This window comes from Sebastes umbrosus, chromosome 9, assembly GCF_015220745.1.
Source record: "Sebastes umbrosus isolate fSebUmb1 chromosome 9, fSebUmb1.pri, whole genome shotgun sequence".
Classification (NCBI taxonomy): domain Eukaryota; kingdom Metazoa; phylum Chordata; class Actinopteri; order Perciformes; family Sebastidae; genus Sebastes; species Sebastes umbrosus.
Genome location: NC_051277.1, coordinates 3284397 through 3309892, shown reverse-complemented (window position 1 = coordinate 3309892; position 25496 = coordinate 3284397). Strand labels below are relative to the sequence as shown.

The 25496-nt window shown below is 43.0% G+C and overlaps 2 long non-coding RNA genes across 2 annotated transcripts in view; both read right to left on the bottom strand.

The window, feature by feature from the left end:
- LOC119494064 overlaps nucleotides 1–17196 on the bottom strand; it is a 30414-nt gene extending 13218 nt beyond the window's left edge. Inside the window, exon 1 of the long non-coding RNA XR_005208092.1 lies at nucleotides 16786–17196. This is a non-coding gene — a long non-coding RNA (uncharacterized LOC119494064). The remainder of the gene's footprint in view (nucleotides 1–16785) is intronic.
- A 2384-nt stretch (nucleotides 17197–19580) lies between these two features.
- Nucleotides 19581–21992, bottom strand: LOC119494079. The gene is made up of 3 exons (XR_005208108.1): nucleotides 21915–21992; nucleotides 20221–20260; nucleotides 19581–19810 (listed from the first exon to the last, which is right to left on the bottom strand). It is a non-coding gene; the product is annotated as an uncharacterized LOC119494079 (long non-coding RNA).
- Nucleotides 21993–25496: the final 3504 nt, after the last annotated feature.

Here is a 25496-nt window from a genome sequence, read left to right as displayed (position 1 = left end):
TTATAAAACCCAACATTGTAGAGGTGTAACGATGTGTTTTTACAACGATACGATACGATACGATACGATACGATGATTTGAAATCGATTCAGTAACTTTTTTTGCCAAAAATTCAGTCAGTGTGAAATAAACATCTGAAACTGGACAGTGCAGGTCAGGATTCCTCAAAAGTTTTTCTTGAAAGGGAATCAGGGATAAATTAATTATGGATATAAACAAGTAAACAACGATTAATGGCAAATACATACACGCTTTGTTAGAAAATAATAAAAAGTGCAACTGCAGGACCTGCTGATCAGTTCTCAAGATACAAGGCAGTGCAATATTTAACACAACATATAATAAACCAACTTCTATTCAAGTTAAATGAACAGTGGTTTAACCTGTTGCTTCTGACCTCATTTCAATATAAACAGTAGAGCAATAATACAGAGATCAACCGCTGATAGTGATCAAACAGCTGATAGTGATCAAACAGCTGATAGTGATCAAACAGCTTAGGACACTAATCATTCCTCTACAAACGCTGTTAAATAATCTGCTGATAGTAATCAAGTAGTCCACCTACAGTGTTCATTTGGGGTCTTTTCATACATGAAAACATACAACAAATTTTTTAAAACTACGTTAGACTAACGTGAGTTGAATTTCTGTTGTTTTTTACTTTACTCCCGTTGTGATAATTTGCCTCGCGGATCGTCTGCTCTCCAGCTGGATACGTGAGGCTGATGCTGCGTGCACATCGATGTGATGATGGGGAAAGCCCCTGTGAGTGAAGCCGCCCTCATCAAGTGGATTGACGGTGCGCCGTTCGTCTGCATGCACGCCATTGATGCGTGCTCGCGCTGCATAAGGCAGAGCTGGCGCATGTCTGCAGAGTGAACCGGAGTAACATTTATTTACTAATAAAAGTGCTTAAAAAACACTTTCATATAACGTATGTCGTCCTTAAATACAAGGTGCAAATCCTTAGTATCCATACAATCAATTTTTGCGTTTCAGACCTGAATGCTACACGCTGTTCCTTTAAGTAACTAACATCATTTCCTAAAATACCTGCTGATAAAAACGTGGATTTCATTAAACTCAATAAATGCACCAGCGTTATATACAGCACCATTATATAACGTACACACTCTCCCTCTAACAAAGCCCTAATCGCTTGCTGCGACCCTGAGTTAAAGACAAATGAAGGAAGGACGGAAGGAGACAAACAAGTTGGTTGCCATGCAGATGTGTGTGGAGGTTGTGAGAACGCCGCTTTGCCACTAATCAGCCCATCACCCAGACAACATCAAGCCTGTTAACATTACAACTTACACCGACGACGGAGAGGCGACGAGACCTCCCGCAGGAAGGCAAACGGGAAAACACAGCGATATGCATGCAGCAATAAACACAAATATATTAACTAGTTTCACAAGTTTTTAAGGTGACAGAAACGCAGATCCATGTGTGAGGAGTCTGTACACGTGAGCACACATGCACACATGCGGATGCACACACAGTGACAGGTAAATAAAACGTGTGTGTGTGTGTGTTTTATGGGTAAATGTGATGTTTGGAGCATTAAGCAGGGCACTTTATGTGGCAGCAGCCTGAGCTGGCTTTTCCTCCCAGGGGTGACATATGGTATGGTTGTGCTATAGGGGGCAGAACAGCCTGTTCGTACATGTGTGTGTGTTCCCGGAGTCATGTCCTTCAGTGCAGCCTGTAACATGCAGGATGTACACGGGAGATACAAAACAACGCAGTCGACGAGATGGCACACTGAGCAAATACATATACGCAAAACAATACACTAATTATGAATTAGTTAGGTAGTAATATGTTGCTTTTCTGTATCATAACAACATAAAACACAAGACAAAAATAGAAGCATATGCTGTCATGTTTCTTGAATCCCGACACTTTTAATCACAGTTTATTAGTGTTTTAAATCGGGGTGTTAGAAAATATCAGAAATATCAAATATAATTTTTTTGATACTGTATCGATTCTCAAAAACAGTCTATTTTTAACTAAGTTTACATGCAAAGATTAGTAGTAAGTAGTGCTATGATGTTGGATGTTACAGGGACTTTACATTATAAATGAAAATGCAGATCCCACTGTTCTGATTGCATAAATAAGTAAACATTTTTTCACTGTGAAAACCCAACATTAACATATATTTACCATTAAGGCTGGAACAACTAATTGATTAAATCAATTAAAATTGATTATAAAAATAGTTGAATTTATTCATCGATTAGTCGGGTCTATGTTATGATACACGACGGCCGCTGTGTCAACGTCTCCTATAATATTCCAACTAAAAATAATCCCAGGAGTGAGCGTGGGTAGTCCCTTTGCTTACAGTACTGATTTCTGTTTTTGTTGCCGTAACTAAGAACCTTTAACTGGATTTTGAATGTAACCTACCAAAGTCTGACACCCACACGTCTGTGAGGGACAGCAGACGAGCGATCACAGACACAGAAGTGATCCTCGCTGCGCTCCGTGACATGAAAACAGCACAGTCACAGAGCGCTTAAAGTCACATATTGTGTTCCCATTACCCGCTGATAAAGTGATGAAGACGCAGTTGGGGGAGGATTTGAAAATGTAGAAACACTGTCCTTGATATGCTCTTTTTTCTTTTCCTGTTGATGTGCGATTTTCCGCCAAAAAACATGGCATGTTAAGAATATTGTTCATGTAACTGGTTATTTATAGACAGTTGTTCATGCTTTGTGGTGAGAGCGGAGACAGGACAGTCTGCTCTCCTAATCGGGGACCATATTGGAGCGTGTCTGTGTTTGTATCTGTTCTTGTACGTGAGGCAGCCAAACACGTGGTGCACGCCACACACACTCACACACACACAAGAGCAAACATACAAACACAGCATGGTCTGCAGATGTACCGAAACTCGCAGCAGGCAAACACGCAAATGGCATCATGTGTCGTGTTTACGTCTCCAGTACTTTTACTCCGTTATAAAGATGCGTTCCCCCTGTTAGTGTCGGAGAACAAAAGTATGTGTCGGAGGGATGAGATGGGGCTGATGATAGCGGCTCGGCGGACATATGATCCGAGGAACTCTCATTTGCAAACATACCTGTCCTTGAATTCTCTGTTCCTTCACCACAGGTTTCCATGGAAACCGGGGAAAGCAGGGAGGTTGTGTGTGTGTGTGTGTGTGTGTGTGTGTGTGTGTGTGTGTGAGCGCAAGAGAGAGAGGATGAGAGTTTGCAGGTAAGAAAGTGCTTACATCTTACAGAGCTCACTTCATTTTTTAACACCTGGTTGTTCCCATTAGAAATTTGAGTAAAGAATGTTTTTCAATGATAAAAGATTGATTCAAATTCTCTGACTCCTGCTTCTTAAATGTGAACATTTCCTACTTTCTTTCGTCCCCTTCGACAGTAAACTGAATATCTTGGAGTTGTGGACAAAACAAGACATTTGAGGACGTCATCTTGGGCTTTGGGACTCCACATTTTTCACCATTTTCTGACATTTGAGACCAAACAACTGATCGTTTAATCAAAGGAAAAACTCGACAGATTAATTAACATTGAAAATAATCGTTAGTTATAACAATTAATTTGCCCAAAAAATAAATATTAAGAACTTGTCTGATTAATTTTTCAATGTTTTATTCAATCATCTCTTAAAAACAAACAAATGCAACAAGATAATAGAAAAATACAAATTGAAAAGGGTCGCTGTGACACACAGATTCATTTATTCACTGTATGTCACAGCAACCCTTTCACTTTATTTTTACTCTCTCAGTATTAGTACTTGACATAAAACTTAAACGGGGTTATGACATGGATTGGTTTTTAATCTCTGGAGTAATATGCAGTTTAGATTTTCACTGACAAACTGTATTTTTGCATCAGTGTGGGGGGGGAGGGGAATAACTGAAAGGTAACAGCAGTCTGTAATGTTAATGTTAGTTTTAGACATTTCTCACTCACAGTACTCACTAAAAGTAAATCAGAAAATATGAAACGGCAGAATAACAACGTCCGATGACGCATGGTGTAACGTTACGTTACCATAGCAGCAGCGGTGCAGAAATTACTTTTAACATGGGAGTGATGAAGAAACATTTTAAATGACTGCTACTAACAGAAACACGCCTGTGACAATCCTAAAAGAGCTGCAACGATCAATCAATCAATTGATTAGTTGTTAAAGGGACTGTGTGTAAGTTTTTGTATGTATGAATGTTTGTTATCTAATGTGTGAACAGGTTGTAACCTAACCTAAAAAATGAGACTTCCTGGGTTTCCTCTCTGCAGGCTGTTTTTTACAAGAAAAGTTAACGGATGTGCTTCATGCGTGCTCACGAGTGTCTTTATTTTCAGCTCCGCTACGGGGCTAATAGTGTGGCTAATGTTTGGTTAGAAATGGAGTCCGCTAACACCAACTAACAACCAGCCCCCACCACAACTCAGACTCCAACACAAACTCCACGGAAGCACAAAAACACTAAGTTATATCTGGTGAAGCCCGTCTTGCAAAACAGGAATGTGACCGACGTCGGGAGGGGGGACTAGAATCGTCCAGGCCTTTCATTCGTGGAGGGACCTTTGTTTGGTCAGCTAACATTACTGCAAAACATGTGAAATATATAGTGATATTGTGGTTTTAGCCGCTAATGTTGCTAACGTTAATCAACATGATGCATGACGATCCCGTTCAGTCTTGTGTGTCGCCTCACCGAGGCTCGCTTGCGTCTAGGTAGTGCGAGCAACAGGGTGCTAACAGGCATTGACTTAACGGCCACAGGTGTCACTGTTAACAAGCAGTTTCTGATTCTTACATAGAGCCCCTTTAAATATTAAATTATTCACCAACTATTTTGATAATCGATCAATCGGTTTGAGTCATTTTTAAGAAAAAAAATATCACAATTCTCTGATTCCAGCTTCTTAAATGTGAATATTTTCTGGTTTCTTTCCTCCTCTATGACAGTAAACTGAATATCTTTGAGTTGTGGACAAAACAAGACATTTGAGGACGTCATCCTGACATTTTCTTCATCATTCTCTTACATTTTATAGACCAAACAACTAATCGATTAACCGAGTAAATAATCGACAGATTAATCGACAATGAAAACAATCATTAGCTGCAGCCCTAAATCCTGATATATCATGGACACCGTAGTGTCTTGCTGCAAGCGTTTACAGAGCACCACATCGTTGGGTCTCTGTCTAAAACACTTCCACACTTTAGAGGATCGTGCAGCTTGTTCTCTGGGGGGAATCCATGCTTTGACCGGGCGCAGTCATTCTTGCGTCGCACGTTATGCTAATCGCCGTATTTTTGTAATCGATGATTATGTCAACGAAGCGCCCCAGCCCTAGTGCGAATACATATACATATAGCAATGCAGCGGTTGAATGTGTTTTGAAAAGTTGCTGTTTTGCTAACAGTACACCCCCCCCGGGGAAGACCTTATGTGAACCAAACCTACGACTTTGCCCTTGACACCAAAGTCAAAGATCAAGCACATAAGCAGTGGGCTCATTCTGAGGCAGCCCTCATCAGCCACAGCAATACCAATGATGTATTTACAAGCGACAGACAGAGAGGTCCCAGTGAATTTTTAATGAAAGCTCTGTTTGAAATTTTGAACAAGCTCAAATTGATTCATGATTTTTTAATGGGGCCGGTGGAAGCTTCCAGAATTGCTGATTGTTTCTTCCACGATGAGCAAACATCCACAGCGGGGCGGAGGGGAGAAAAGAGGGCCATGACTCAGACAAATTTCTCCCATTTTTCTCCCCCTCACACTCTTAACATCAGATTTAAGAAGCCAATATCCTGTCCGGTCTGTCCTGATGTTATTGCGTGTAACTTGATGAGTCAAACACTTTGTAGACATGTCATTCTGGAGAGCTTCTCCCCGCTCAATTAAAACGGTTTCGCCAGCTTCAACATGCCTGAACTTGACTTTGGACTTGAAGGCCTGAGAAAAAAAAAAATTCCCAAGGGTGAGAACATCCACATGAGGTCAAACTGAAATGTAATAAAAACAGACTTAGAGGTCCTAACACTGCTGTTGATCCCTTGGCTCCAGTTGCTGTGAGCTCATATCTAGAGGAACAGTTCATTTTGAGAAATGTGATTGCTAGAGCTGTGAAGCAATTAGCCTAGCTTAGCATAAACACTTGAAGCAGGCTGTAACGGCTCTCTAAAGTTAAAAAATACACCTGTCAGCACCCCTAAAGATCACTTATTATGAAAACATCATATCTGAATACTTTAATCTGTACACAAACAGAAATGTAGAATCGCAATTCATTCTTTCAGGGGGTGCTATAACATGCTTTATTTTATGCTATATACTATATAACAATGTATTGGCGAACAAAAGCCACATTCGTTGAAGTCTTGTCGGCACTGAAGTTCACCAGGTTTGGTGCCATCATGTCTGCACAAAGACCTCTACTAAAACCAGTGCTCACTGACTGGATCTGGCAACCCGTGCTATAAATTGTCTGTTTGTGATACAACTAGGGATGTTAATAGTTAACTGTTTAACCGTTAACCAACATTAAGCATTTTAACCGATTAACGCTATCGGTTAAAACAGTTAAAAGAAATATTAATAATTAATTAAAAAGCTGAGCGGCAAGCCGTGACGACGGCGTGACGTTGGGACCCCCTGTCCGAGTCATGTGACCGAGTGGACGCTACCTCGCATGTTCCATCCGGGTACTTTTCCAGACGGAAGTCGAGCCACTTAGGCTTCATGCACCACTGAGCAACTTTAATAGGAATAAACGGAGCCCCGCCTCCAACGCTGGATCCGGTTCTCTTCATACGTCCATGGCTTGAGCAGAGCGGAGGAGTTGTAGCATTTATTCACCGACAAATAAACTGCACACACACTGTCTGCTACACCTACGTTCACAGCTAGAACGCCACTGACAAACCCACGATCCCCGCCGCCACACACACGGTCTGTTGGACACTCGCAAAAGTTACGCCGCAGTGACAGGGCGGCGGCGAGCACCAAGCTACCAGCACAGAGCAACAGATGCTAATGTAGCACAAAACCACACTCTGTCGGACAATCGCTATCGTTATTTTGGACAGACAGAGCATCGTTACGCCGGGCAGACACACAGCTGACAACCTGCTAAACTGAACTAAATGTGCGGTGGAGACTTTCATTGGGAAAGTGGCTGCATGTCCGCAACACTACACGCAGCATCGTAGCTGCTGAGTTAACGCTCCCGGACGGTGAACTGGAGACTCAGTTGTCTGCTCATACACTGCAGCTGGCGCACCGCTGCATGCAGAGATCGGTTAAGATTTGTTTTTCAAAATTAGCATCCCTAGTATGTTATAAATATACTGACAATGTAAATTATAAATTTACATAAAACATGTAACAGTGACAGATGCTAAACATTCTTTACGCGTGTGTGTTTGTGTTTTGAAGCAGGAAGGCTAAACTTCTTGTCGCCAGTACAACAACAGTCTGGTTGTCCAGGACGAGCATGCTCGTGAGCAGAAGGTAACTTTCACAACAAGCCCTTCTGGTTTGTGTCCCATAATAGAAAAATCCTGCTGTTGTCCAAGTGCTCTGCTCGTGTTGTTGAAAGATTCACACTCAATCGGTCTGGAATGAAAATCAACAACAGCTACGAATCTGACGGCCAAAATTATTATTACCAGCAAAACTTTTTAAGTCCGCTCTCGGTTTTTTGTCAACAACGGGATGATGGAGACATATCCAATAGAAATGAAAATTTAAATATAATCCATAGAGATCCTCCTCATCACCTTATTTAAATATTTGAGCTCCTCTGTAAATAGTCCATCTCAAACAGCAATGTGAGATAATCTCCAGCAGTCAAAAGCCCGAGCATAATGAAGTTCAGATGTGCAGCGGGGTAGTCGGGCAGGATTTCATGGTCCCTCTTTGCCAAGTAAACTGACAATTTGCTTGTTTGAAAATTGTCCATAAGGTCACCGGAGGAGGACTTTGGGATTCAAAACTTTGCTTGCTCCATCCAGAGGTGATAAATCATGAGATGGGAAAGCCAGGTTGCAGCTCCGGCTTCATGGAGGTTCAGGTGTCCATCCCTTCCTCTTCCCCTCCCCCTCCTCTGCCTGTGCTTAATTTATATTACAGGTGTAAAGCAGACTCAGCTCAGCTAAAGGTCTCCTCCAAAACCCCTCAGGGCCACGGCTCGCCCCGCCGTGCAATAATTTATGAAAGAAGTTGCCAGGCTTTACGAGACGGGAGTGCCAAGTTTGTGATACCGTTATCTATTCTGGACACGGACTCTGCCCGTCTAAAATATAGATCAAAGATTGTGGCCTGGGTATAGATTAAGAGATGTAGCGTAGAAAAGATGATAATATAACTGTAGTTCAGTTTAGTGTTTGTGCAGGAACCAAATCTTTGCAGTGGTGTCATGGTAAAATGACATTTAGGAGATGTTACCTGCCTCCGCGTGTCAACGTAAAGAAGAAGCCGTGGAGCGTCTGTGTGACGGAGCTGAGTCGCTCTTCTCTGCCTCTCAATGTCACACTAACCATCCTCCGGCCCTGCTGCATTTTCTTCTGCTTTTTGTGCCATCTCCCTCTCCCTCTAAGTCTCCACATCCCTCTCAGTCGTGCTATTTGTCCACACGTCTCTCTCTTTCTCTGGGTGTACAGTTCCATCCGAAGGAGAGCCACATGAGAGAACCTGGCGCCCCGTATGATGGGAGCAAGAGGCCGCGCACATCATTCAGCGCTGGCAGATATTTGTTCTCTTTCCGTAGAGGAGGGCAACACTGTTAGACTGCTTAGAGCCATCCGTCATCCTCCGCTCTGACTCCGCGCCCGGTGGCATCTCTCTTTCAACTTTTTTGGAGGTCAGAGGAACAGAGCGAGCCGTCTCAGTGTTCATTTCTGCTGGCGGCGGGGAGCCGCGGAGCCGCAGGGCCGAGCAGCGACAGGAAGGAAAAAGGCTGCCATTTCTGCGAGAACAGGCGCAGGGGTCAAACTAATAGACTGATTTCTGACAACAAACACTCAGGTGTCACCAGGCGCGGGTTAAAGAGATGGCGGGGCAGCGAGTACAGGTGCCCCCACTGGTTTTGTAACAGGAGGAGGTAGTTCAAAGGCTCCCGCTGCTTACACAACAGACATTTACCACCTCTCTGCTGTCTGTTACACAGGCTTCTGTGCAGCGCTGGGAGGAAATGTGGATTTTCTGGAGACTGTTGCTTTCCGCCGTGCCTCTGCTGAGCTAATTTGCAGGTGTGCTATCCTCTTTACCATCTGCAGTGGTGAAACAGTCACCTGAAAGGTATGTTTTTAGCTTAAAACATATTCAAAAAGAGAGCACTCCAAGCTGCTTATTACCAGCTGAAGCAACATCTGACACAGGGGGACTGTAGTGGGGAATTAAGAGGGCTGGCATCAGCTCCCAAGGAAGTTAATATACAGCCATAAAGTGTCCATCTGTGAGTCTGCTGGCTTTCAAAGAATTCCACACATTGCATGCTCACACACAAACAGCTGTGTTACACTCACTATGAACGCAACTAACTAACGCATCTAAGACAAACAAAGGAGGAGGAAATCACTCATCGATACGGGGCACGTTTCTCATGACAACAGAGCCGTCACGTGATCTCGGCTGCCACAGGACACAAAAAGGCGCTTTTCCCAGAATTCTCCGGGGCTCACACGCCAGCTGCATCATTATCTCTTCTCACCTCGGCTCTTCCCCTCCTTCCGTCTCTCGCAATAGCTCCTTCTCTCAGCAAATTATTTGTCAATCCCTTCTTGACAAAGTTGGTTTAACACATCGATAATGCCCTCCCTTCCCTTCCCTTCCCTTCCCTTCCCTTCGCTCCAAGTGATGAAGAAAACAGCGCAACAACAACAATCTGCCGCTAACCTTTCCCTGTACTGCAGACCAGAGGCCCATACCCTGGGTATCTTCTCGTTATCTAGTTTAACTAACCCTAACAACCGCTATCTCGCTAAGCGGTCCTGCGGCGGTGGTTATCAACTCGGTAAATCAACCAAGAGGTTTCTCAATCTGGCTATGAACACATTCACTTAAAAGGGGCGGTGTTTGCTGCATATGACCAATCACAAACATGGACAAGTCTACTGTCAGCAGAGCGGCATATTATACAAACGAAGAGCAAACTATAAGATTAGACAAATACGAAGAAGTTAAACACATAATCCAAGCTAGAAGTAGCACAGTTGAAGCTGCCAAATGCAGGAAGGACAGCTGGCAAAAGATTGCCGGCGTGTGAATGCGTAAATTAACTTATAATATCACTTCAGCTGCATTCCCGACCCCGGAGGTGTGAATCAGACTGGGGAGCAAATAAAACAGAAATATAAGTGTGGTAAGCAGGCTTACCATGTCTTATAATCACCCATAGTATACATTAAAGTACAATTCTACAATACGCTTTTGTCCAAAGTGACGTACATCTGGGAATTCGTACAACACAAGCAGGGATCTAGATAGGAGGGAACAACGTGAGTAAGTGTCATCATCATCATTATCAACATCAACAACATCCTCAATATCATCATCAACAATATCATCAATAGCATCAATGCCATTAGGTGCTGTGTACTGTGTGCTAGATGTTGTGTACTCGTCTCTTTAATGCCGGATCTCCAGAGACGGGCTCGGTTGGGCTTAAATTTACCAACACGGCATCAGAGTGATTGGCAGCGCCCGGAGGGGAATGTGAGAACCTCACTTGGCATCATCCTTTGCCAGCATACCAGACATGTCCCATCAGTCAGAACACCAGGCAGCGGTATCCAGGTTGGATGCTCATTGCTTGTGAAGCAGAAGCTGATGCCTCGCCAAAGACTCAATGATGTGTTATTTGAACAGAATAATAAGTCAAGCGGTGATCTCATTTGTTGATGAGCTTGGTCCTGTTTTATAGCAGAAGATGTGGCGGGGCAATATTATGTCAAGTTTAAACTGCTTGTTGCAGGCTGTGTGAAGGCGTGTTAGCACGGTGAATACAATAAGTAGTACAAGCGCTCTCGTGCAAACACACAGGATGCACTCGTTCACGCTATCGCCTTGAGGATCGCTGCGGGACATAATGAGCCGAGCGAGATAAGAAGTAGTACACGATGAAGCAACAAAGGCTGCATAATGAAAGGAAGAAATGAAAGCAGCGGCCGGCCACAGAGAGGCAGCTGTCAGATGTTGCTCTGATCAATATAGTGATCGATATTCAGAGACAAACGCCTTCCAACCGCACGCACGCACACGCACGCACACACACACACACACACACACACACACACACACACACACACTCACACGCACACACGCACACACACACACACACACACGCACACACGCACTGGCTGAAAGTCTCTATGAAACCCACCCAACTCATTTGTCTCTCTACTCCTAATTCCTTGTCAAAGCTGTCATCAAATCACAGTCCCTAAGTCGGATTTCTTAGCTTCATATGCACATTGAGTTGCTCACTAGAGCCCCACTGATTCATCGGCCAGGCAGATATTATCGGCTAATTTATCACACTGGTGTCAGCGTATATCTTGGCCAGTAAGCAGAACAGAAATGCCACAGATATGCATCACATAGACAGAAACAAAAGAATTCAGGCTAAATTATGGATAAATGATTGTGAATAGATGGATTAGTCATCGGTGAAAGGCTATCTTTACTATCAAAAATTAATTGAATGTTCATAATACAGGTTTCCCCGCACCACACAGCACCTGTATTAACGTTTATTATAGTTTAGTATAGTTTTTTCTTAAGTAGCTCTGCTTTTTGATACGCTTTTATAGGCTGTATTTTATATATATATATATATATTCAACTCTTGTTTTTCTCATATCGACTATAAAACATTATTGTTGTTTTTTGTGTTTCTTCCTTCAGTGTGTTACATTGTTTTTTTATGCATGTAAAAGGTCTGTAAAGTTACAGAGCCCAGGCCAAAGGGAGTTACTCTCCTCTCTGAAATGCCTGAAACGCCTCGCTTGAAGTCCCGCCTTTTCTTCCGTATAACGTGGTGATGTCACCAAGTAGGGATGCACCGATACCTGGGGCTGGGGAGTCCCACATACGAGGCGGTGCGCCGCGACCGGCTCTAGGTCGGCTTGGAAAGGCTCGGGGCGAAGGTGTTTCCCGGGGCTGTGGACAAAGTGTCACTGGGTGGACTGTCCTTAGTGCGCCCCAACCGCGTCGTGCCCCCAGGGCGGGGCTTGGCCCACGTAAAAGGAGCCAGGGGTCTGCGGCGATGTCGGCAATCCACCCAACACGTCTTGAAACACGGACCAAGGAGAGGGTGCAAGCAAGACTTCGTGGAACAAATAAAGTGAGGGCCGGCGCGCGCCGGCTGAGGTGGGATCCCGGCCCTGCGGGGTCGGGCGCACCACCGGCCCGTCTCGCCCGCACCGTCGGGGAGGTGGAGCGTGCGCATGCGATAGGATCTGAAAGATGGTGACGAGAGGTTAACGCCACGCTGCCGTAAAGTGATATCAGTGCCGTTGTATCGGAGCCGTTTTACGAGTACGAGTACATGAGCACAGTATCGGACCCGATACCCGATACTGGCATCGGTATCGGTGCATCCCTATCACCAAGTAACACATTTGCATAATACCTGCCTAGCGGTAGACAAAGCCGGGGCGGGCAGGAGCTCAAACGGAGCGCTTCAGACAAGAGGGTTAAAAACATGTCATGTTTTTGAACATTAAAGCATGTCAACATATTCCAGCAGAAACCCAAAATACAAGTATGAAACCTGAAAATAAGCCCAACAGGTCCTCTTTAAAGTCTGTAATCTGATGGTTCTCTTAACATTATTTTGGTCAGACCACACAGTTATTATAGCTAAAACCTTTTCCAGTTAGAATGGAGATGTTGCTGATCTACAGTGGCAGCTTATGTCTGATTTTCCACAAATTCTGCAGCGCTTCACTTCCCTTCACTAAATTGTTTCAGACCGAAGTGTTCATGTATAAACATGAAGCCTCTTGAGGTCGTGAGTCTGTGGACAGTCAGACAAGATGAGATGTGTATCTGCAGCTCACAACCAGACTGTTTTTCTCCTGTCAAACCTCCCTGACCCATCCAGCGCACTCTCAACCCGGCACGCAGTGTTTTGAAAACGTGTCAGCTGTAGTTCCAAACTATGCCTATAACATCCCCGCTGCACATGTGCGTGTGTGTGTGTGTGTGTGTGTGTGTGTGTGTGTGTGTGTGACAGGATCTGGGCTGAATTATCTCTCAGGCTTTACTCAATGAGCTCTCCATATTCCTCTCTGTGTGCCTGGATCAGAAATCTTTGTTGTTTACATGCAAGTGTGAGACAGACTGGTGCACAACACAGACACCAGTCGCTCTGAGAGATCTAACCAGTCGGTGTCTGCATTCTCCTGCAAACCAGCAACACCACAAAAACATAAAACTACATGCCGAGAATACTCAAGACTTTTATTGGTTGAATCTCTCAGACATGCACCAAAACACGGAGAGGGCATTTCAAAGTCAAGCATTGCTCATGATTAACATCAGCCTAGGTTAGCGAGGCGTTGATATGCGCAGATGACGGCCATGTGATGGATGTGAGTTGCATCGGCGTTTAAGTTGGTAAGTATTACGCAAGAGGTGTTGAGAGAGACCATCGCTGTCTGAACAAAACAACTCTGAACTTTTGAACCAGAAGCCTGGATTAACAGCTGACCTGGGAGCATCAGAATCTGGGAAACTATAATTAAGGTTGATTAAAGAACATTCCTGGGCTCTGTGTCTGCATGTTAAGTGAGCTGTGTGAGGTAGCAGGAGACCTTGGCCCCCGTCAGTTACATAGCTGAGAATGAAATATGTTCCTTTATTGTGAAAAAAATGCCACAGGGAGCCACACCAAAGTGATCACAAACAGGGAAATACACATGTGCATGCACGCAGGCGGAGGCATATACACGAAAACATACACTCTCAAGCGTAAATACCCCGATTGTGTCCCATAGCAGAATGACCAGAGAGGGAAAACAGCTCTGAATGCTTTGGAAAGCCAACCAGTCATTACTGCAATCATCCCTATGGCGTCCACAGTATAATTAGCTGAAACAGGCAGCACTGTACCTATAAATACCAGACTAAACAACAGTAAACAAAGGGACAACCGCAGCCAGCAACCTCTCACATTAGACTTCAGCTCTTTCCCACAAGCTCTGACAGCAGCAGCAGCATCAACGAGAACTGTTGCAGCGGCGACAGCAGCAATCGGATGCTCGCAATTTAACCTCACTCAAGTTATTTATTACAGAGGCAGTAGTAGCGTCGCATAGCCAGACTGATCTCCAGAGCGCTGCGTCAGCGCTAAAGAAAAGGTCTGGCTCCACACATTAGCATTCTGCTAGAGGAGAAAAAAAACTGGCTTGTTTATATTTCTTTAAAACCAATCGTTTCAGGCGACGCTAAGCCCCCTGCAGCGACGGTGTCTTTCTGCAAAATAGATAGCGAGAATGCCGGCTGAAATCGGCGGCTGACGGCAGACTTACACCCGCAGTCTACATCCGGTGAGTCAATCTACAGACCAGCTGCAGAGAAACAGTCAAGGTCATCGTTTTTTTCTTTACCACATAACCACCCCGAGCTTCACCTCCTTCTCCCTCTGCCTCCTTTTCTTCCTCCCTTTTCCTGTCCGTGCTTTCCTCTCATCCATCTCCTCCCCAACTTCTAGGAAATGCAATGTCAACTTCATTCAGTTTGGTTTGGCCAGAGTGTTAAAAAAAACCAACCATTCACTATTCACTATTCACTATCGATGAGAGTCTGAGGACAATATACTTTACTCTATGATATAGACTGCTATTTCTATTGTCTTTTCTTTTTGATTTATTTTTACAGTCATATTAACTACTGTATGTTTTGGTGGGAAGGGGGGTCAGACTGTATCTAATAACTGATGAACATAACAGAACAGAACTGTGAGCCTTCTGTTGGAAAAAATAATGAAAATATGTTGGAAAAAACAAGAAGAAACAAACCATCCTTATGCTTTTGAGACGCCCCGGTGTGACCGTTGGGAAGCCGGCCCAGAGGGCAAACTGGGTCAGACGAGGCCGGAGCATCACGTCATGAATAACATGAGAGCTAGGCTAGCAGGGCTGCAGCTGGAAGTACATACTGTACGTGTTTGTGAAGCCTGTTAAGAAGACTACCAAGCAGCTAACGCTATTGGCAAACAGCAATTTTTGCAAATAGCCTACTTGGCGCTAGTTTCTGACTAGTTTTATACCTTTTTATGTTCTGATCTTATTACTTATTACTGTGGAATGACTATTGCAAATATCTATAAAGTGAACACTTGTTAGATCACTATAGAGACTTGGACAGTGTTTTGGATCGATAGAGCGAGCGGTTGACTGGATCGAGCGAGCGTGCAGGGCACCGCAGTCCCGTGGGTCTGATGCACGTTCAAAACAACTCTGTAAATGGTTGTATATTAGTGAACTTTACAACTTTTAAGACATAATGATTTAAATGAGGGTTATTTAATGATGCCAAAAATATATATTCTAACTACTGAAGCTTAAATTGCATAAAATAATGGTGTAAGCCCATCACATGTTGGTTCAGCGCCTAAATGCCAATGTTTACATTTTCTTACTGTAATCAGGAAGTGTATGGTATTTTAGTTCATAAATAACAAAATGGTTAATCCCTTTAGTTAAATTAAATTTGATATAGTATTTTTCGATCTGTTAATTGTTCTAACTGTGCTGTTTTGGGGTTATGGCACGGCCATACGATACGATACGATACGATACGATACGATACGATACGATACGATACGATACGATACGATACGATACGATACACTTTAATGTCCCCTTAGGGAAATTAGTTTTGGACTCAGTGCTGCTCACCATCAGCTGCCTCCACAGCAGCATCAATAAATAGAAACAACAATCCACATGGAAACAGAGAAACACAAACAATGTAAACAGAGAAACAACATATATTGCACATTACTCATATTGCACAAGAACTATCTAAAAACAAAATAGATAGATAGATAGATAGATACAAATAAGAATAAGAAGAACACCATGAGGCTGTTGCACAACCCTCTGCCTCAAGAAACATTATTTAAAATTTTAAATTGAGATCGAGGTGGACACAAACGAGTTCTTAAAACGGTTCAGTTTGCATCCATCGTCATAGGATGGAGGTATGCTGCATATTTTTATTAAGAATTCCTGCAATATTTGTTGAGTCACTCTGATTTCCTTCTTCACAGGGATCCTCAACTCAGCCAAGTAATCCACTGAGTCTGTCCTTTTTTAGATTTTGCTTTATTGAACTCTTAACAGCCCTAACAAATCTGTGGGACAGATTTAACATTGTGTTTCATTCACTTCACCATCTGGACTAGTTTCTGAGATTATCCCCACTCAAAAGTTTGGAATATCTTTTGTTATCTGGCATTCAATGACATGCTTTTTTTAATGATATAACACAGAATAACATTAATATTCAGGGGAGATAATTAGCCTACATTCTAACTGAATTAAAGCCTGACAGTTCTTACAGAATCAGAGCAACACAGCAGCATGTTCAGGCCCATTAGAGCTCAAAGAGAGCTGCACAGTTTCTACAGGTGTAGTGCTCACACGATGCACACACCGTTACTCTGCTGTCCTGCAGCACACAGTGAGATTTATGGAGCATTACTTATGCCAGAGAACTGGATACATGAGCTGTTGTTAAATGAAGTTACTCACCTGTCTGAGCGTCATTCTGGTGCACCGTGACGTGACGTCCTCCTTAATCTGCTGCAGGTGTCTCTGCTCACTCTCAAAGCTCTGCAGAGCTACCTTTAGCTAATCATATCTCTGCACCTCGTTAGTGTCCACTCGGTCTCTCCTCGGTCTCTCCTCTGTCTCTCCTCTGTCTCTCCTCGGTCTCTCCTCTGTCTCTCCTCGGTCTCTCCTCTGTCTCTCCTCGGTCTCTCCTCTGTCTCTCCTCGGTCTCTCCTCGGTCTCTCCATCACACTGCGCTCCTCAAAGTTTTCTAGTTTGTCCATATAGATGAAAGACGCGTCTCCTCTTCCTTCCATGTGTATCAAAAGTGAAGCCAAAGTATCCCTGTTACTGGAGCTGCCATGTTGACGTTTTGACATCATTTAGGTCAGGGGTCACAACCTTTACTATCAGAAGAGACATTTAGGAAAAACAAAAAATCTGTCTGGAGCTGCAAAACATGTGATCATTGTGATGAAGGTAACACAGTTTATAGTCTAAGTATACAGTATATAAGTCTAATGCAGTGAGGGACCAAGAGACAATGCACTACGGAGTATTAGGACCACATTGAGGGAAAAAACATCTGAGATTTACAGAATAAACTCATAACTTTACAAGAAAAAAAGTCGTAATATTACGAGAATAAAGTCATAATATTATGAGAATAAAGTCATAACTTTATGACAAAAAAGTCGTAATATTACGAGAATAAAGTCATAACTTTACAAGAAAAAAAGTCGTAATATTACGAGAATAAAGTCATAACTTTATGAGAAAAAAGTCGTAATATTACGAGAATAAAGTCATAACTTTACAAGAAAAAAAGTCGTAATATTATGAGAATAAAGTCGTAATATTATGAGAATAAAGTCATAACTTTACTAGAAAAAAGTCGTAATATTACGAGAATAAAGTCATAACTTTACGACAAAAAAGTCGTAATATTATGAGAAAAAAGTCGTAATATTACGAGAATAATAATATTAGGTCGTGAATACCACAAGAAGGGGCATTCATATGGACTTGTCTCGTGAGTGCGGTAAACACGACCCCATTTGAAAGCACCGTTCTTTATTGTCAATCATGACGCCAGATGCCCTTTTTATAGCATCAAATAACTAATTAAAACCAAACTTATAAGCTAAACTTATAATATGATAAGAACTACCTTAAACTTTGGGAAAAATGTATTTGAGGTGTACTTTGACTTTTTAGTTTGGCCCATGTCCCATCCGCTAACATGGCGGGGGCAGGATTCATGACCTCTGCTGCAGCCAGCTGGCCAGGTGGGGCATATTGCTTAATAAAGATAGATGCAACCTTCTTTCTTTAACCATACCGAAGTTCAGTAACTCTAACCATGACCCACAATGAGGTCAGTATTTATCATCATGCATTGATATGACCCCTGAGCTCTGCCCTCCTGTGGCCAAAGACACTCCAGCAGCTTGTTTTCTGCTGCAGCTGTTCATTTGGTTTCATTCTCACGGTTTATCAGGACTTCTTCAAACTCTATTTTCACACGTTGTGCAAACACTGTGCAGCTCTCTTTTTTGCATTAATGTGTTCTTTGGTGATGTTTTATTCTGCTGTTGATTCTATAAGAAGTGTCAGGCTGTTTAATTTCCAGCTTAATAATAATAATACTGGCTAGCTGTTTCCCATCTGTTTCCAGTCTTTATGCTAAGCTAACCGGCTACTGGCTCCAGCTTCTGCACAAACATGAGAGTATGGTATCAATCTTGTCATCTAACTCTCAGCATGACGGCGAATAAACATGTTTTCCAAAATGTCAAACCCTTATTTTAAACTCCAACACGATGCATCACTGGTTGGCAGAGGTCACGTTCTGCCATTCAGGTGAGAGCACACCTTCACAGACGTAATGATGCTGCTGCTGACAGCCACACTGTGCTTATAGTCTTATATATCTATTCTGATTTGCATTTTATTTCCTTTCTTTCTATCTTGCAGTACACTGTGTTTGCCTGAACTGAGGCGTCACCGTCTCCTCTCACACTCATTAGGCTTTGGAAACACACACACACACACACACACACACACTCACCACACATAAACAGGAGCTGTCATACTCTACTCCAGTCTTTGCTGGAGCTTGTGACCCACAGATGCGAGTGTACAGGCCTCGAGTGACAGACGAATGCTCCCCAGCCCCGAGAACAATTAGCACAGCCAGCACTGGAGACACAGAGAGAGAGAGAGGGAGAGAGAGAGAGAGACTGTCATACGGAGGCAGCTCACTGGAGAGAGACGAAGAGGTTGCGACCCTGCTCCAACGCACTGTGTTCAGTCGCCAGATGCTCCACGCTACGAGACTTTATTGACAAAGACAGAGAGAAACAGAGACAAGTGACAAAAGCTGAGCTGAGTCCAATTCTCACCTCTAATTTCAGGGTATCCGTGGAGAACATTTTGGGCCTTCCTCTCACCCCTCCACAAACAGGTAATCCCACAGAGGCCACGGCACACTCGGCTGGATCAGCCTGTCTCTGATAGCGTGAGATCATTAGACACTGAGCCTGTCACTAGCTTGGATATTATTTGCTAAAAACACCCTTAAAATAGTGCAAAGTCATTACAGCTTTTAGGACTTGCCAAAAAAAAACAGAAATGTAAAAGAATTTTCCATGAGTGATTGCAACTTAACACACAATCCATCAAGCCAGTTTGACCTCTCACACTTGGACCAGGAATAAACTCAGGAAACACGTTGCATTGTTTTTCAGAAAGGAATCAGGGCATTTCTTTTTCCTTTTCTTCTTTTTATTTTTCACAAACTACGTGCTGAGAATTCCTGGCACGACTTCACAGGCACGCGGCCTTGTTTTTTCCTCTGCTCTTTGTGGATAATATATGTCGGCGGTGGCAGGGGTGCTGCTGCACGGTGAAGGGGATTGTTCATGTGTGCATTTGCGAGGCAGGTGTTGCTCGTCGGTTGGTGCATCCTCCATCTCAATTAGGTCTGTTGAGCCTCTTCTGTCATCTGCCCAACATGTTTAGAGAGAAAACAAGACGACTGATTCACTCTTAAAAGAAAAGGCTTTCTCCTACCTATATCATACCTATATCAAGACGACTGATTCACTCTTAAAAGAAAAGGCTTTCTCCTACCTATATCATACAACCAGTGTTATGTACTGTAAGTCAAGGTTGCACTACTTCCCTGCTCATAAGAGCCTTTTGAATTGTTTAATTCGTTGCTCTGATCAAATCGGTTTTGTTTGTGTAGCATAAAGGAGCTTCCTTCTTTCCTTTCAGATATTAATTTGAATCAGGAGGAGCCACGGTAGTGCTTGTATTAGTGCATTCAGCAGACCAGTAGTAGTATTATTGATGTTGGAGTTGACTCAGAGATACTGTACACTAAAGCAAATCTGCAGGAAGCATACTTACGTTTAGAGTCTGCAGCCATTTTATGATGTTTCTTTATGACCTATGACATAAACAGCAGACATCTTTAAAATATGTTAAAGGGGGGGGCTCGTCCTAAATCATAACAATAAAAGTCTGCAATGGGAAACAGCCTGTGGATGAATCAAAACAAAGGAACTGGCAAAGAGATGGACAGAAAAAAAAGATTTCATATTATTTTTCCATTAGGCTGTAAGCGTTGACTTCTGTTGACTTCTGTTGACTTCTGTTGACTTCTGTTCACTCCTGAACTCAACGCTGTTCAACAAGAAGGCAGTTAGATGATCGATCACGCTACATGTCTGATCTCTGGTCTGGTGAGTTTAACCTCACTGCAGCCTGACAGACAGGTGACTGCAGTTAACGCAGCACATCTGGCCACCTGGCCACCCGGCTCTTACAGGAAGGAGCCCTAAAACACACACACACACACACACACACACACACACACACACTGTAAAAGAAAGACTGTTGGAAAGAACCAATCAGATGCCTCCCTGCCTCCCTGCCTCCATGCTCGTACTCTACCCTTGGCGTGCACCAGCCTGAACTCAAAGCGTGTCGCCGCCGCACGTCTCCTGGGGAATGGAAGAGAAAACTCAGCCCTGCAGTAGCACTGCCGCGGTTACTTGTCATGAGGTAGCGTTGTTGAGTTGAGTCCATATGATCGCCACCCTCTCGTAGTATTTACGACCTCGTAAGTGGAAAGTTTCTGAAAGCTCTGAGTTCAACGATTTTTAATTTTAGTCGAATATTGTTTTTCTTGGTCATTTTTATAATCTGTCTGAGGGAAATGTTGATATTCCCAACGGCCTCATCTTCGTCATTATGCCTTTGCCTCTGCATTTAACCCATCCGAAGTATTTTAGGAGCTGCTGCAAGCAGTCTGGGAAGCATTTTAGGGTTTAGTGTCTCGCCAGGGATCGAACCACCAACCTTGTGGCTCTACCCACTGAGCTGCAGCCACCCCAACATGCTACCCTTAGAGCTGGTGACATAGAATAACAGAGACTGCATGGTGGGTGTGACGGAAGGTGGATGAGTCCAACAAACACAATCGGTGTTTGAGTCTGGTGTTTGTGTCCCTAAGTCATTTTGAAGTTAGTGGCGTTAGTGATGTGTTTTCCGTACTTAGGTGACGTTGGTTGTGTACGTAATTGACTTAATTTTACGTAGTGATTTTAAGCCCAACCATGATGTTTCTCCTAAACCTAACTAAGTGGTTTTGTTGCCTAAACCCAACTGGTTTGCATAAGTCGTGGCGTATAAATGACATGCCTATATATATATTTTTCTGATTTGCAACCTCTAGCATTGATGTGTAGTGTTTCTACCACTCCTAATATAAAATCTCATCCAACATTAAAGTGCCGGGAGGTTCAAGCGTTACGTTATCCTCGATATACTCCGGTCTGGACCTCTACTATTAGGAGTTTTTTAGTTTTTGTTTAGAAAAGAATCATCCGTTCAGTTTTGGCCGGCACTAAATTAAAGTGAAAATTGAAATGCAAAACAAATTTGAATATAACGTGTCAGGTTGTCTTCATATCTTAAGTTTGATTGACTCACATCTTTTTTTTACATTACAATAACATGAGAAGACTTTGAAGTAATTATTAAAGTCACATCTTTAAGGTAGCAGGGAAAGTTGCGTCCTCAAATTTAAACCAACTTACAATGTTTTACAGTCCCCATCCTCGACCCGAAGCTGCTGCTGCTGGCCAACACACATAACTCCCCCTCTCTGCACCTTTCTCTCTAATGGCACAAAAACCACACCCCTTGGTTTAACAAGAGCAATAAAACACACACACACACACACATGCACCGACACAAGCATGTGCTGTTTCACAGACCAGCAAATGCTCAGGTGTCATTCCCTCCACAGTAAAAGCTGTTGCCAGGCAATCATCAGGAAAAAAAGAGAAGAGAAGAGAAGAGAAGAGAAGAGAAGAGAAGAGAAGAGAAGAGAAGAGAAGAGGAAAAGAAAATCATCAGAAAATTCTCAGGATATTTAAGGTCAGAGCCGAGGCCCGGCCTGTGATGTTGGCTGTGTGTCTGGTCTGGCTGGTCCACTCTCAGACACACACACACACACACACACACAAACACACAAACACACACGGCTATATTTCATGTGCTCATTTCTGGAGCTTAACAACTTGAATCCACAAACCATGGAACCCAAAGAAGTACTCTGAGAGCATGTTAGGAGAAGTTGGCGGAACATCACACAGGCAACTGGCCTAGTAGTCGTGCACGCACACACACACACACACACACACACACACACATACTTAAGACACACTAGTGGGAATTTCAGAGGAAAAGGATAAAAAAGGATGGTTGAGTGGTGGGAGGAGGAATAAAGGAGGATATGGAGAAAGGAAGAAAACAAGCAGGAACAACAGAGGAGAGATAGAGGGAGTCTACATCTGCAAAGGACTTTACAGGCTTTGCAATCATGCTGCCACGTCAACACAAGACAGATAGTTCGCAAACATTGGGGTGAAGTAAAGAGGAATCTGTCTCTTCTTCCTCCCCCCCCCTCCCTTCTTTCTCTCCACGCGAACAACAAACTCCCTCGCTCTCTAATGTCACACAAACACACATTTTGACAGCTGTTCCTGTAACACAATTCCAGTTAAAACAAGAAATAGTTCACGACCAAGAGGGAGAATTTGAAACAGATCGGCTCGGCTGAATTAAGGCAGCGTGTGTTTAAAAAGCCTCCTGGTTTCCATATGAGCACAATCAGGTGAGAGTTATATTTACTGTCACAGTCCATTTCAGGGTAATGACGGGAAGCCTCGTGGCTCTTTGCACACAACTTGTGCTGCGTTAATCGGTGTGATGATCTATTGAGGATTATTTTGCTCTGCAGAACTTCATTTTTATAATTCTTTTGTTGCTGTTTTTTTCTGCAGCATCTGTTAAAGGTTTTGCTTCCACGTGTGCGTGAGTCTCTCAGTTTTTTCTTGTGCAAAGCACTTCATCATGTCCTGCTCCTTTATGAAGGAGAGACGGTGGCTCGCGTCCCTGCAGGTCTGTTAACTGCTAATAATTTCACGGACACAGCTGGAGCACTTTAATGTGGAAGTCCACTGTGTTCTGTCATAAAGTACCAGCCCAACAGTTAGAAGAAAATAAACACAAACAAACAAATAATAGACTTCAGTGAATAAATAGCACATTGATTAAAGATGTGCAGCAAATGTGCATGTTACCAGCGTGTTGAAGTGTCAGTCTAGGCAAACTTTCTACTTCTACTCAGATCTAGGGCTGCAAGTAATGATCACTTCCATTATTGATGAACCCTTCTGTTGTCTTAAGGGTAAAAAATGAACCATTTATGGCTTTAACAGCCAAAAAAACAAACAAATAATGTGCTTTTTCCAGTAAAAAAATGTCGAGATTGTCCCTGAAATGACCATTAGGAAAAATGAATCACTACCCTATTGTACATTTCTACAAAAGCTGAACACCAGCAGGGAACAAAGTTTGTTTTAAAGTTGAAGTAGACGAGATTGGAGCAAATATGATTCCAAAAACTTGTATAAAACGGTCGCTATATCGTGACAGTAGTACATGAAACAGATAAACTGAAAAAAATCATGTTCCTCTGTGTCCTCCGGTGCTCCTAACGGTATCTGCAAGATTTCACAGACCGGCGGAAAACAAGCAGTAAGAGCTGATCTGAGGTCTGCTGTCCAGCTGCCGTCTATGAGAGCCGGCTGTCAATCACTCTGAACTCCGACCAAACGGTCAAACTAGACAGCGCTGATCAAATATGAATCAATATTCTGTTACGTTAATGCATATTTCTCTCCTCAGATGTTCTCAGAATCATCTTGTAGTGCACGGTTTAGCTGTCAAATTAGAAAGTTTGTGACGCCGCCGCCATTGTGAAATCTGGTGAAGGAACGCCAAGCTCTGGTCACATGACTGGAGCACAGCCAATAGGAACGCTCTCTCTATGAAATGAGCTGTGATTGGTCAAAGTCTCCCGTCACAGGCTAGATGTTCTAAAGCCTGTAAACAGAGCCATGAGGAGGAGCAGAAGTCTAGTTATCTCTCAGAACACTTGAATTACAATATGCTGAAAGGTTATTATGAATTTTTTGCACAGTGATGCCTATAGAGCCACTTTAAGGGTCTCTTTTGACCCAGCAATTATATAAATCATTTATAGATTTATATAAAACAAAAACTTTCTCGTGCATATGCAGCATTGTCACTTATTGTGTTTTGTAGTGAAGACGAGTGGTGTACATTGAATAAATAAGTATTATAAACACAGATATATTCCCCGGCTTGTTAAATAGCAGGTGTCATTTCTTCATGCAAAATAGATTTCTGATTTAAAATTCAATTATCAAAGGGGAGTGGCGAGGGCGGATCAGTTTACAGAATATAAAGACATCAGAAGTGTTAATTGTTTTGTCTATAAACGGTAAGGAAAAATTAAATAGAAAATTATTTTTTTGTCAGATCAACAGTCCAAAAGTCAAAGGATCGTTTGGCATTTTTACCTGATAAACAACTTCAATTATTTCATTAAATAATTCAATTGATTATTAGAATCTCCTGTTGGTCCTGTAAGTGATTAATGATGAAATCAGGTTGTAAACAACATACTGTGTATTCACTGTAATCAGTGGCATCTCTAGTTGGTATATCAATAACAAATATACTTATTGACACCACTCAGAACAATGTTACACCGTGTTATGTTGTGTTATGTCCTATATACTCAAATGGGTATAATAATCGTGCCCCCCACTGTGTTTTAACTCAACGTCTCTGCTCAGCTTCCTGTCTCACACTGTTCCCGTTCCCTCTGAGATCCCTCCAGCTGACGTTATGAGCCACCGGTGACTCGTTCAGACCTGGCATCCTTCACTCCTTCACTAGATGACATGTGGATAGATCAGTTCTCAGTGCCTGTTCGGAGCCTGATCCTCTGGCTCCACCATGTGTCTACACATGGTAACACACACACACTCACACACACACACACACACAAACTGTCATCCCCGGGCTATTTTAGGTATTAAATGTTAATGTTAAACTTTATTGATCCCCAATGGGAAATTCTCTTTTCATTTGCCGTCCTGGAGGAGAATCAAAAGGTCAGGCTCGGCTGCAGAACGGCACCCGTGGTGCCGATAATGGCTCAGTGTCTTACTAAAGGACACTCCGGGTGTTGGGGGTTGGCGGTTGGGGGGGTGAATGCACTTGCTGACACTGAGGCTTCA